Here is a 12,876-nt window from a genome sequence, read left to right as displayed (position 1 = left end):
TCAGTTTCTGCTTCATAGATGTCTTCATCTTTGGCTTCTATGGGTGCAATCAATTCATCTCTAAATACCCAGGTACTAATTTCCATCTCCGCTATTCATTGAGACATAGGCATGCGCATGAATTCATTTTAACAAGTAGCTTGAATTTATTTTTTGATAGTTAATGAACTCATAGGGGGATGGTAGGATAATTATTTTCATGTTAGGTTCTCGATAACCATAAATGAACTTGCATAGATTTATGCATATGGCGCATTGAGGTTCGCACAAATTATTGTACCCAAATACAATCATGGCATCCTAGTGCTACACAACAAAATCATACATAGTATGAAAAGCATATAAGTTTACCTTGAGGGTTACGTGCATAGACAGTAGATGCATGGGAAAGATTATATGAAACATACATCAATGGTACATGAAATGATCTTTCATTAAAAGTCTTGTATCTATCCTATGAAGATTTCACCTAAAATAGCGGTTAAGGAGTTTACCTTGTGCTACCAAACCATGAGTTGATTACAACTCGCACAATAATTCGGGAATTATTTTACATCGGAAGATAGTCTTACATCATTACAAATTTGTCTTGCATTCTTTGCCTTACGAGAAAGGAAGATAAAGTCAAGTTAAAATTTTACATAGTATCCCTCTTTGATCCCAAGGGGGAGAGCAAATATGCAATGGAAAGGTTATCGCAAATTTTCTTGTAATGTTTGGGAAATAATACCATTGTTTTTGTTGAATTGTTGTTTGAATTATTATTTCAAGTGTTTGTGATTGATGGTAAATTCATGGCGGGGGTCTATGATGATGAATTGCCATGGGGATAAAGGAATGTTTTCTTGGAAAATTATATAAGAGCTAACTACCTTGACTATGCTTGATTCTTAAATGATTTAATTAAGGAAAGGTTATTTGCACGGGTGGATCACCTCCAAGATCGCACCGTGGATCAACCCGAAAAGGGCACCACTAGATTCATGACCCGAAGGTCGAGTGGTGAGAAGGCCAACCATGGGAATAATGTTTTCACACCTAGGCAGCTTGCGGGTTAGGTGGAGCTCTAGACACCCCTTGCCAAGTCCGAAATGGAGTTGAGGACCTCCGTGGCCCCAAAGTCTGTGTGACGTTGGAAGATCCTATTCTAAATAAAGGATGGAAATTGTGGTGCCATGTGATTTGGACCAGTTACTTGTGTAGAAGGACATGTAAATTCTCCTGTATGGGGAGGGGGCAAAGATTAACTTCAAGATAAATTAAGGAACTTGTTTGCCAAAATGATTGGTTGCTCTATATTCGTTTCTCTACTATAAATTATGCAAACAAACCCTATTTCTTAAAAGGATTAATTAAGAAACATGGATTTAAATGTCACACATAAATGTGATAGGACATAATTAAATAACTAAAGAATGCCTATTGAGGGAAGCGAGTGGACGGAACCCTCGCGATGGGGTCCGTTCTACAATAGGGTGGTCTGAGAGAACAGGGAGGCTTCTCACCAGGTTTTACCAAAATTTGAGATTTAGGAATTGTTAGGTTAGAACCCCAATTCATGTTGTTTTAGGGGACCGGAATGGGACTATGCCCTACTTGAGCCGCACATCCCTCTTGTTTTCGATTCTCTTTGAACCATGTGCGGCATGGGTCTGCTTCGACTTGGTATCTCTACATAAACGAGGATGTTCAGGACCACCTAACACTAGAATGTTGTCAGGAGACCTTGACCACTAGGGACTCAAATATCAAGTCAATCCCAGTGGGTTCGTCGGCCATGAATGTTCTGTTGTGAGGCAGACTCAAGAAACCCTGGGTGACAAACCCCATAAAATTCCATGGAAGTGCCGGGCAGCGTCGCTTAGATTCATCTCTCGATGGACCGCTAAAAATGTGCCTTCAAACCCACTAGGTGGGCACGTCACATCTTGCTAGGGCTTTTGTGAGGGCTTGTGGGCTCTTGGTCTACCAGAAATTGTTATCATTTGATGTTGCTTTGGATGGTCTTATGGAGCTCAATTTCATGTTCTCTATTCTCAACTCAATAGAAGTCATTTTGGTGGCTTGTGTGCCAATTATTTAGTTTTATAATCAGCTTTTGTGTTTATTTCAATGATAGAAATTTGATTGGCTTGTGGTGAGGTCAAAACTTACTTATGGAGGTAACACAATTGGTCTATCGGCTCATGGATACTTGTGATTAGTTATTTCAAGAAGTTGTGATGAAGCGTGCCATATTTCTTGTGATTTTTTAATGATATTTTGGGGCTTTCTAATCCCTAAGGGTGTCTCCCCCACACAAGATGCACCTATTGTATACTAGGAATTTTCTTATCATTCTATTAAGGATATATATCATATGCTTGTGTCCTACACAATAACCCTTGAAGACTGATGTAAATGATACCCTTAAAGAGAAGAAAGATTATTTGTTTCCTTTGTCTTGCGTAGTTTGAGTTGTTTTAGACATTGAATCTCATGATATCTCATCCCTTGCTACTCTTATTCAAGGGTAATGCCATTGTTCAATCTTGATTGGTGGGTGGGTGGGTGATTAGGAAAAGTTAGTGGTTGTAAGTGTGGTATTGTTACCCTTTTCCCATTATGCTGCTATCTTATATGAATGAGTTTGGTCTTAAAATATTGAAAGAGGGATGGAGATAAGTGACAACACAATAGGAGCAAAAGTTCAATTACAAAATAGTAATGAACACTCTATTTATGAATATGATGTGCCTTTATAAAGGCATTACAACTAGTGGTTTTGGAAGGTCCTTTTAGTATCTCCAATCACACCTAAATAGTTTTCCCTAGTTAAATGTAGTACGTGAAAAGTGAGTTCCTATCTACACTTGTGATAGAGAGACTCTGCCTTTATTCATGCATAAAAAGTATAGAATAGAACATAATTGTTCCTAATAGCTATGGCCCATCTACAATCCCCTTAGTACATATCATGTGTTTGGATTTAAACCCCCCCTCCCCCCCCCCTCACAATTTAAACTCGTGATGTAGACAACTTTATGCATGAACATCTTTTGTAATAGCTCGATTACCACATTACTTGCAAGGAACATGTGTGCCTCAGAGATGTAAATGGTTTAGTAGACTTGTGCTTCTAGATAATATAATTTTAGCCAAGGCTTATATATGTAAAGTTACAAGGTGTTTATAATTATGATTTGCGAGAATTAAAAAAGAGATTCCACACTTTCTCAAGTACTCCTTCATATGTAGAAATATTAAAAGGATCCTTCTTTCTCTCTTTTTATTAAAATTCATGGAAAGGCCTTTTTGGCGGGCCCTAACTTTGGCATACAATAGGAAATTTCAAAAGTTTGTTATGGGGGTTGGTTTAGTGAATCAACAAACTAAGTACCCCAACAAACCAACCACTTCTTGGTTGTTAGTAACTAACTCATGTATTTAAGCATGGATTAGCTAAAGAAGGGAGTGAGGGAAAGGTGAGAGTTGAAGCTCTATTTGAAGTATCTTTCTTTTTCCAATAATTGATATTTTCCCTTTCTAAGCCAATATAATGTGTGTTGTCAAGAGCTTGTTGGATAGGAATTTTATACATAGTTGTTGGTGGAGACAATAGGCATCACTCATCATGTTTGTTAATTTGATAGATGAAATTATGATTTCTTATGAATTTTACTTTGTACAAACTTCTAGCCTAAATTCCTTGTTGCAATCTTACAGTGTAGCATTGGAGAAACTATCTACAACCAACCAGCAAATTTCTATCAATCAAGCCATTCTATCTTTGTTAGCCAATCAAGATACCACCACCACCACCACCACCTCCTCCTCCTCCTCCTCCTCCTCTTCTTCTTCAAACCAATATAGGAAGGTTCACCCATAATCTTTTTCTGTTCTACAAGCTGTAGACATATTATCTTGGTTAGATCCCTTAAAAAATGTTGTAGATTATTATCAATGCTGGCAAGAATGAGAAAATTTCAATGAGGTACAATTTTTTTTTGAAGAAATTGCATGCACATGGTATATTCAACAACTTGATGAGGTAAAACATAATTGGAATTCTTTCAAGCTAGCTATAGGATGAGATTTTCTCATGACATGTAGCAAAAAGGGCTCTCCAACAGCTTAATGAGTGTGAACAAAAGGAGCATGAAACAATTTCTCAACTTGTTGTGCATTTGAAGAAAATTGTGATGAGATTTGATATAAAAATTATAGAGAACATGAAGTTATTTATTGAATGGCCTAGACTAAGACATTATCTTCGTAGAGGGTTAAGTTCAAGGTCTTAAGACTTTTGTAGATGATATTTAGATTGCTCAAAGAATTGAAGGAAACCTTCTGAATGAAGAAGCAAGAAAATATTTTCAACAAGAAGAAAAAAAGATAGAGCCAACCTTCATGGTCATTAATCTCCGGCAAAATGCTCAAAGACGATTATTTGCTAAAGATACCCATGGATAGACAAAGTGTTTCAATTGTAATGTGTGTGATCACCTATCCAAGAACTGTTGGAAGCCACAAAGACCAAGAAATGTAATAAAGAAAGTACGTACAAGATGTTCAACTTGAAAAGATTTCATTATAAAAAAATCCTAAGTGAATGGATGAAAGAAGCAAACCATTGGTACATTCAAGCCTCAACATGAAGTTCTCAAAAGTGAATTGTAAGCACAATTAGTGTGAAAATTAATGGTTTGAATGTAGAAGTATTGTTGGATTCTTGATGTTCTTTTTCTTTTATTAGTTCTAAATTAGCAAGCACAATCAAAGCTTATTGATAGCATGTTCAAGAAATTTCAATAACTTTTAGTGACAATAAACATGTTTATCATACATTTGAAGTTTATAATTTTTGGCAATAAACATGTTTATAATACATTTCAAGTTCTCCATGTCCCCTTTGGAGTAAAAGTGAGATTTTTTCAACATCCCTATTATATCATTCTGTGTGTTGTGTTTTCAATGACTTTAGGATCTGATTGGCTCATCAGGAGGTGCCCATTTGAATTTTAAAGATATGACATTGGATATTCCAATAGGATTGAAACTTCGTTTCTTGGAGTTGGGTACTTGGGACCATTTTCAAAATTTACAAAATAATGAGTTAGCAAGGATGGCACTACAAGAACAACAACAACAACAAATTATAGAGGATTTGCTAAAGCAATTTGGAAATCTAATTCATGATAAACGAGTTTTTTCAATTATATCGGTTGATGTAAAACATGAGATAAAAATGGGAGATCACAAACCCATTAAAGTTGAAAAAAGATGTTCCCCAATGAAAAATCAAATAATAAATAAATTAGTTAATGACATGCTACAAAAGGGAATTATTCAACACTCCAACAGTCCTTGGGCATCCAAACCTCATCTAGTAAATAAGGACAATGGAAAATACAAGTTTTTTGTAGATCTTTTGCATTTAAGTAAGATCACTACACATAATATTTTGCCAATGCTTTGCGGACTCAGAAAACAACGATACTTATCAATTTTCTACATACATTCTCAATGTTGCTTCAGCATGAGATGTCTTTCTAGCTATAGATTAGGCTTTCCAACTAGTTTGGTGGATCTAGTGTAGGTTAAAGAAGGTGTTCTATGGGTTGAAGTAAGTACAAGATTGGAGAGTACCTTCTCAACATTGGCTTTTATATTTCTGATGCTAATCACTCACTTTATGTGAGAAAAGGAGATATAGGCTTGGTCATCACGATCATCTATGTGGATAACTTGATTATTACATGTAGCAATGACAATGGGATTGCTGAAGTTAAGGAACTTTTGAAGAGGAAGTTTGAGATGAAAGATTTGGGTGAGCTAAGGTACTTTCTTGGTATTGAGGTGATCATATATGATGATGGTATATGGCTATTTGAAAGGCAATATGGCTTAGATATATTATCCAAGTATGGTATGGCAACATGTGCTTAAGCCTTTTTTGGTGCCATTAGAGAAAAATGTGCAGTTGAGTATTGATGTTGGGGATAAGATAGAAGATCCTACTATGTTCAAGAGGATAGTAGGGAGTTTGATTTATATGACTATCACAAGGCTAGACTTGAGTTATGATATTGGCCTTACAGTCAATTTATGCAAATACCTAGAAAGACTCATTTGAATGCAAGTAGATACAGATTGAGGTATGTGAAGTCCACTTTATATTATGGAATTTTTGACAATGTAGGTAAGGATATACATGTGTTGGGATACACAAATTCAAATTGGGTTGGTCGCATACTTGACAGAAGATCTACCATCACATTCATGTTTTCCTTTGGTAGTGCAAGGGTTACATAGAGCAGAAAAAGACAACCTGTAGTTGCTTTATCAAGTACATATGCTAAGTATAGAGGTACTAATATTGTAACATGGAGGTGGTATGGTTGCAAAAGTTATTGATTGACTTGGATTTGTAGGGAGATGGTCGAGTTGTCATTCATTATGACAACATGAGCAACATATAGCTAGCTAGGAACCCAATGTTCCATGGTAAGACAAGACACATTGATGTGCATTACCACTTTATGAGAGAGAAGATACTTGTAGGAGAGATTGACTTGGTCACATTGGATTAGATAGATGACATTCTCACAAAAGCATTAGGTGTAGAGAAGTTTCAAAAATTTCAAAGATTACTTGGAGTTGTAGAGATACAGTTGAGCTTGACGGGATATGTAGGTTTGGAAAGGTTGGATCTCACGATGCTATGCATCCACTTGTGAAAAACATAGGAAGAAAGCTAAAGCTTTCTACTCGTGATACTTTGAGCTGGAGGTATAGAAGGAACCCTTAGATGTTCTTGTTGGAGTTGTTTCCATGCATCAGTGTGATCTAGTGTAATATGAGAAGAAAGCTATGTTTATCACCAACTTGTTATGCATTGTCAAAAATTATTCTTGATGAGTTGATATGAGTTTGAGTAAAGTTGGGTAGAGTTGAGGGATAATTTCCATGCGTCTTCATTTGTGTTTGAGTTTTGAGTTCGAAGGTACTGTATTTCAGTTTGAGTTTGCTGGTTTTAAAAGTGTTTGAAACTTGGTGGTTCCATATCTTCTCTCTTTCTTTCATCTTTGACTTAATGTACCTTCTTCACAAGACCTTGCATCTTTGGGTTCCTCACGTGCAACTATGTTTGATATTTTGGTAAACCCTACATGAACAGTTGAAGTGAAGGTTTAGTTATGGCAGGAACTATAGATGCAAATATTCTTTCTTTACAAGATGTGCAACATGTATTAGGTTACAATTTGTAGATACTTGAGCCTGAATATGGAGATTTGGATTTTGTAAGGAACCTTTTGGATTCATGCAAGAGGGTGGTTGAATTGTACAAGAAACAATATGTAAAGTTATAAGAGGGTGCAAAAAGAATACTGGAGCAAGATGAAATAAGGATGGAGGAAGAGGATGGTAAAAGGATAGAGGAGGCATGATAGGATTTTCCTTAGACTACACTACTTATTACCGACGTTGAGATTAGCCATACCAAGGCCTATGCTAAGATTACTGAGGTTGTGATTTGCCATACAATGGGTGCCTTGAAAAGCATGAAGTTGATAAGACAAAAATTGCATTGCGCACTTGTGAGTGCTTATGAGGAGGCATATGATGCTCATGTATTACTTGATGTACTGAATCAAAGAGAGATTAAAGAATTGATGCATACACATGATACGCAAGACACACTTGTAGTCCATGAGAAGGTTCAAGAGCTAGAGGATATGCATACATGGAATGATGAATGTGATGCTACAAAGTTTGAGATGTTTCGTATGATTTGACATATGAAAGTACGATCTCTTTTTATGCCTTGACAGGAAATCAAAAACACGTTGAATGTCTTGATGCCTTTAGTGATGCTTTGGTTGATTTGGATGTGGAAAGTGAGAGTCAACAAGAGCGGCTTTTAGTTCCATAGATTAAAAGTGAACAAGAATATTCTTTGTAGATGTGCATATCGCAAGCATCTATATGGAGGTCAAAAGTCTCAAGTGTATGAAACCCACACAAGTCCTAAGGATTCAAGAGGGGGTGCTTGGTGTGGGACTCTAGATGTAAATATGTCTATTTTTCCAACCTATGATACAACTAGACACTTGATTATGTGCATGTTTGGAGAGGAGTTGGATATATGGGTGTTTGACCCAAGTGGTTGCATAGGTGGCATATTCGAAGGATGTGCAAATTCGAATGGGGTGGATATCATGTGGATTATCATCCTCCATGTGAAACCTCCAAATGCATCATATGTTGGGTCAATTACAAGATAATGGAAATACCACGATAATTACACTAGAAACATCTTGGTGTTTAATGATAAAGATAGACATTTAGATCTAATTAATTCTTAGTAAAACCTTAGCTTTATAGGCTAAAGCCATTGTAGCATTTAGGAGGCTATTTTTGGGAACACAAAGAGAATAGATGCATGTAGTAGCAGAAAAGAAAGGGGAAAGCTAAGGCTCATATTGCACGTGAAAAAAGCAATGTTAGAGAGAAAGAGAGCTTTATGGAAAGAAGTGCTGATCAAGGTAGTTAAAGGGAGAGCGACTAATCGTATAAGCAATGAAGTGGTCATGTTTTATGTTTATAGATGATACTCATCATCAATTTGAGGAAACTCGGATTGCTATTGCAGTTGCATATGATGGATTTAGAAGAAGCTCTGATGTATGAAACACTAAATGGGGATAATACTATAATTGGATGATGGAATCAAGGGCCATGGAAGAAGAATTAATCCACCATCCCCAACAATATACTTGGGGAATGTAAGACTATGATAATCAAAGAGAGTGGCTATGAATCTTTGTCAACCTTGGTAGTGGTAATAAAACCCAAAGTTTTTCAAAAGCTTGTAGACATTAGTAAAACATGGACACCCAACATTGAGGAAAAATCATATTAATATGAGTGCAATCTAGGGCCCCCTAGCAATTGGAGAGGCCTCGGTGCGATCTAGATCCATCCTTAACTTTGTAGAGTGGAAGGCCACTACATGCAGTGGGCCCCACACTACATGTTGGCATCCACCACCTCTTGGAAGAACGTGGAGCAAGTGTAGCCAAATGTGCTGGCTATGTGATCATGGATGTTGTTATAAGTAAGCAATATCACAACAATGGTAACTTTCTTCTCAACTAATAATATGTGTCAAGGCATGCCTCGAAAGCAGACATGTATCTCCCCTTGTGTTGCAAGTCTAGATGCAGGAGGTTACACAAAGATATGGAAAATGGATATGACAATTTATATAGCTCCCTCCACTGGTCATTGTTCTCCCTTTTGTAGAAAAATAAGTGATTCCACCAATGGATGGAGGGCCACAACTTAATGTACCATGGTTGGATGTCTTTGTTGTACCTAATGGAAAATGGGGACCACCTTTGAACGAATTGGAGTGAATGCACACCAAAGCAAAGGAAGGTACTCCAACCACAAATGAAGAGCCCTGAAGAGTCTCCCAACTATTCAATAGTTGATAAATAGCTATTTTAATGAGGGAGGAAAGCCACCATAGTTGGGCTCTCATTTTCCTATGACATGCCTCAACATCACCCAATAAGGAGGCTTGAGACCAATGGAGTTGATAACTTCTCATTTCCTACATGATTTGTATGTTAAAACAATAAAAAGACAAGACTCTCACTTGACTCTAATAAAGCAAATAGACAATTAAGATGATGAATGTGATCAAACCAAGCTTCAAATACATGATTGTAGTAAAGAACAATGTAATAACTTAAACCCCAGCATCTATGAGAAATTTATATGCAAAAATTTCAACCAGAAAATTATATAGAGATTGCCCTAAGGGGATCACCTTATAAAAGCCTTCTATATCACCTGTGTTCAAAGGACAATTTAATATTTTATTTTTTAAATTTTTGTATCATTTTATATACCCCTTTTGTGAATTTAAAAGGCAATAGTTATATCTTTTCTATAATTTTAAAATTCAAAGAGTGTAATATCATGGTGCTTTTTATATAAATCAAATTAAAGCATGATGTTGGAATACTTAAGCCATGGAATTTTCATTGTGATCTAAGATGAATATTTTCTCTCTCCAATAGAACTTTTTTGGATAATGATTGATTGAGAAGGAGCTTGAATATAAAGGAAAAAAATATACCATAAATGGTAACATATCGATCTACATAAAATGTTTATATAAATATTATAATGGTCACAATAAAATGCCTAAAATACCTAGAAATTTTAAGTATGAGTTAGACTCACACGAGCTAATCAAATTGCTAACATCGACTCTCAGATCATGGGTGACTTGATGTAATAGAATGGTATAATGATAATGACTCATCATAGTCTATACAACAAAGACCACCAAAATAGGACTATGGATATCCAAGTAGTGGATGATGAAGCCACCAATAAGGTGTTTCAAAGAGAATCTAAGTGTCAATGTCAAGCATCTAGTACAAGATTATCCCAAAAAAAAAGCCTCTAAACATAAATGACCATAGATTCCTTGCCTTTGGTCAAGATTGCCAAAGTGTCACCTCATATGAACTCGAACTAGGAGCTAATAACAATGTGTCAAATAATAGCCTATCATGGACTTGGATGTCAATCTTAACTCTAGGATTTCAAAACTTGTCAGACTTCAGCTTGTGTGCTAGGGATGCTCCTTTCTAGAACTTGTGTCCTTGTATATCTGTATAGATGAGACGTAGTTACCCCATCGCACCACCCACTTACACATCCTCTCTTGCATTGGAGAGTCATAAGGGATGATCGCATCACTAATATTGGAAAGAAAGAGGAGACACCAAGTCCTTTCTGTGGTCTAAAGAAGATCATCATGTCTATTTCTTGGCCTTGGCCTTGGTCAGGATCCAAGTTAGAGTGTCTGAGAAAGATGATGATTGAGTAGAGGAGTTAGGATCTTGCTTCATCTTCATCTTTGCCTTCCTCGAAGCCTCGAACTCTTTGCAATCCTTGTGCCAATGTCCCTTTTTATCACAATGATAATACTTGCCTGGGCCTTCAACTTTTTATGCATGTCACCCCCCTCTGATGTTATAAATCCCTCACATATGGGATGCTCTAAATCCTCACGACCTGTTAGCTTCTCCATTTACACCTCTTCCTACAACTCACTATGCTAGAATGCATTCTTGACATCTAGTTGCTACAAACTCCAATCTTTGGGTACTATCAAAGCAATCATGGATCTTTCCGTGCTAGTAGCTAGAGTGAATGCCTCTTCATAATATATGCTATATGTCTGAGCATAACCTTTTGCAATCAGTCTAACATTATACCTACTAACATAACCATTTGTATTATGCTTGATTTTGTAAATCTACTTATAGCAAATAACTTTATTTTCCTCAATCAATGCTACCAAATTCCAAGTCTTATTGGCTTCTATTGCAACCATATCATTCATTGCTCCATTGCATGACCAATAACATCCTCAAAGCATGTGGGCTCAACATTCTCAACCAACTTTATCATATAAGCATAATGGTGAGTTGCATAACCTTCAAAACCAAATCTTTTAATAGAGTATCTTACCTTGCTAGACATGTGTAACGTAGGATCACTCAATAAAGCCTTTACATTACCATATGCTCTTTGTACACCTGGTGTCCGGACTGAAAGAATACCAAGCTCATCATCTAAGCTCTCTAAACCATATTGGAATCTCCATGAGATCCCAAATGATTAGTAGATTTATCATTACCATTTGACACTTTCTTATTCCCTTTTTCTTTACTTGTAATACTTATAGATGCACCTAAAGATGTGGGCTACTACGCAGTCACCCAAACCAAGGGTTAATTGTAGATGTAGTACTAGATAATGTTTCAAGTCTACTAAGACTATGATTTTTTCTTTTTATTTTGCACATAACTATTATGATTATCATAATCATCCAATGTATCACTACTAGATTCATATCAAATGATTATCTCACTAAAAATAATATTTGTGGTTACTCTAAACTCACCTATGATGACTAGGTTATAATGATAATACCCTTTCTACTTTAAAGCGTTGTCGTTGCGCTAAGAGTTGAAGGTCTACCACCAAGGCTTTAGTGCAGAAGAAGAGCTTAGGATTCAAGATTCAGGAAGGGAAAATAGATTGGGGTTTAATAAGATCTGGAATTTAGAAATGATTTAGGTACGGAAGAAGAGTTCAAGCTTTCTCACTATGTACTTAGCATACATGAACAGAAGGAATAAGTCTATCTTGATTACATCAAGTGCCTCTGGATACATACATCATATCATAAAGGATATTTTCAGATTCTCAATTCATTTATGAATGTCAAATGGAAGTTCTAATGGCATTTATTTCAAGTACATAGATGGATTTCAACCCTTTGGAACAAGTATATTGTTGATAGATTCAAATGCATCCAAGATTTGGGCCAAAGATACATGAATTGGATTGAAGAAGTATAAGTTTAACTTCAGTCCTATTTTAAAACAGAAAATTCCAGCCCATAATCAAGTTCAAAATGAGTGCATAAACTCAAGAAGAAGCACTTCTGATCATTCATGAACAATGTCCTGAAGAAAAGAGGTCATTTCCTTCCATTACAACCATAAAAATCTCACGCTTGCTCATAAAAATGGACCATAACAGTGGGCTGCCCTATTTATGACTGGTTGTTTCAGCCCATAACAGCCCGTATGTCTTCAATATCCTCACCCTTTGCTTGCCCCAAAGTCACTCAAGTACTTGGATACAAGTCGGGCTTTATTGGACCAAGAATATGGTAGACAAAATGAGAGAAGTCGTGCATAAGAGCAGGCTGAATACTTTTCTCTTATATTTTCCTCTTTTATAGATTGTTTCAGCATGCATTTTTGTCAAACCAAAGAGACAAAGAAGTGGAGC

Source organism: Lygodium microphyllum, chromosome 11 (genome assembly GCF_053477565.2).
Source record: "Lygodium microphyllum isolate KBCC chromosome 11, Lygodium_microphyllum_v1.1.10, whole genome shotgun sequence".
NCBI classification, from domain to species: Eukaryota; Viridiplantae; Streptophyta; class Polypodiopsida; order Schizaeales; family Lygodiaceae; genus Lygodium; species Lygodium microphyllum.
The sequence above is the reverse complement of the archived record's forward strand: the minus strand, read 5'-3'. Positions refer to the sequence as shown.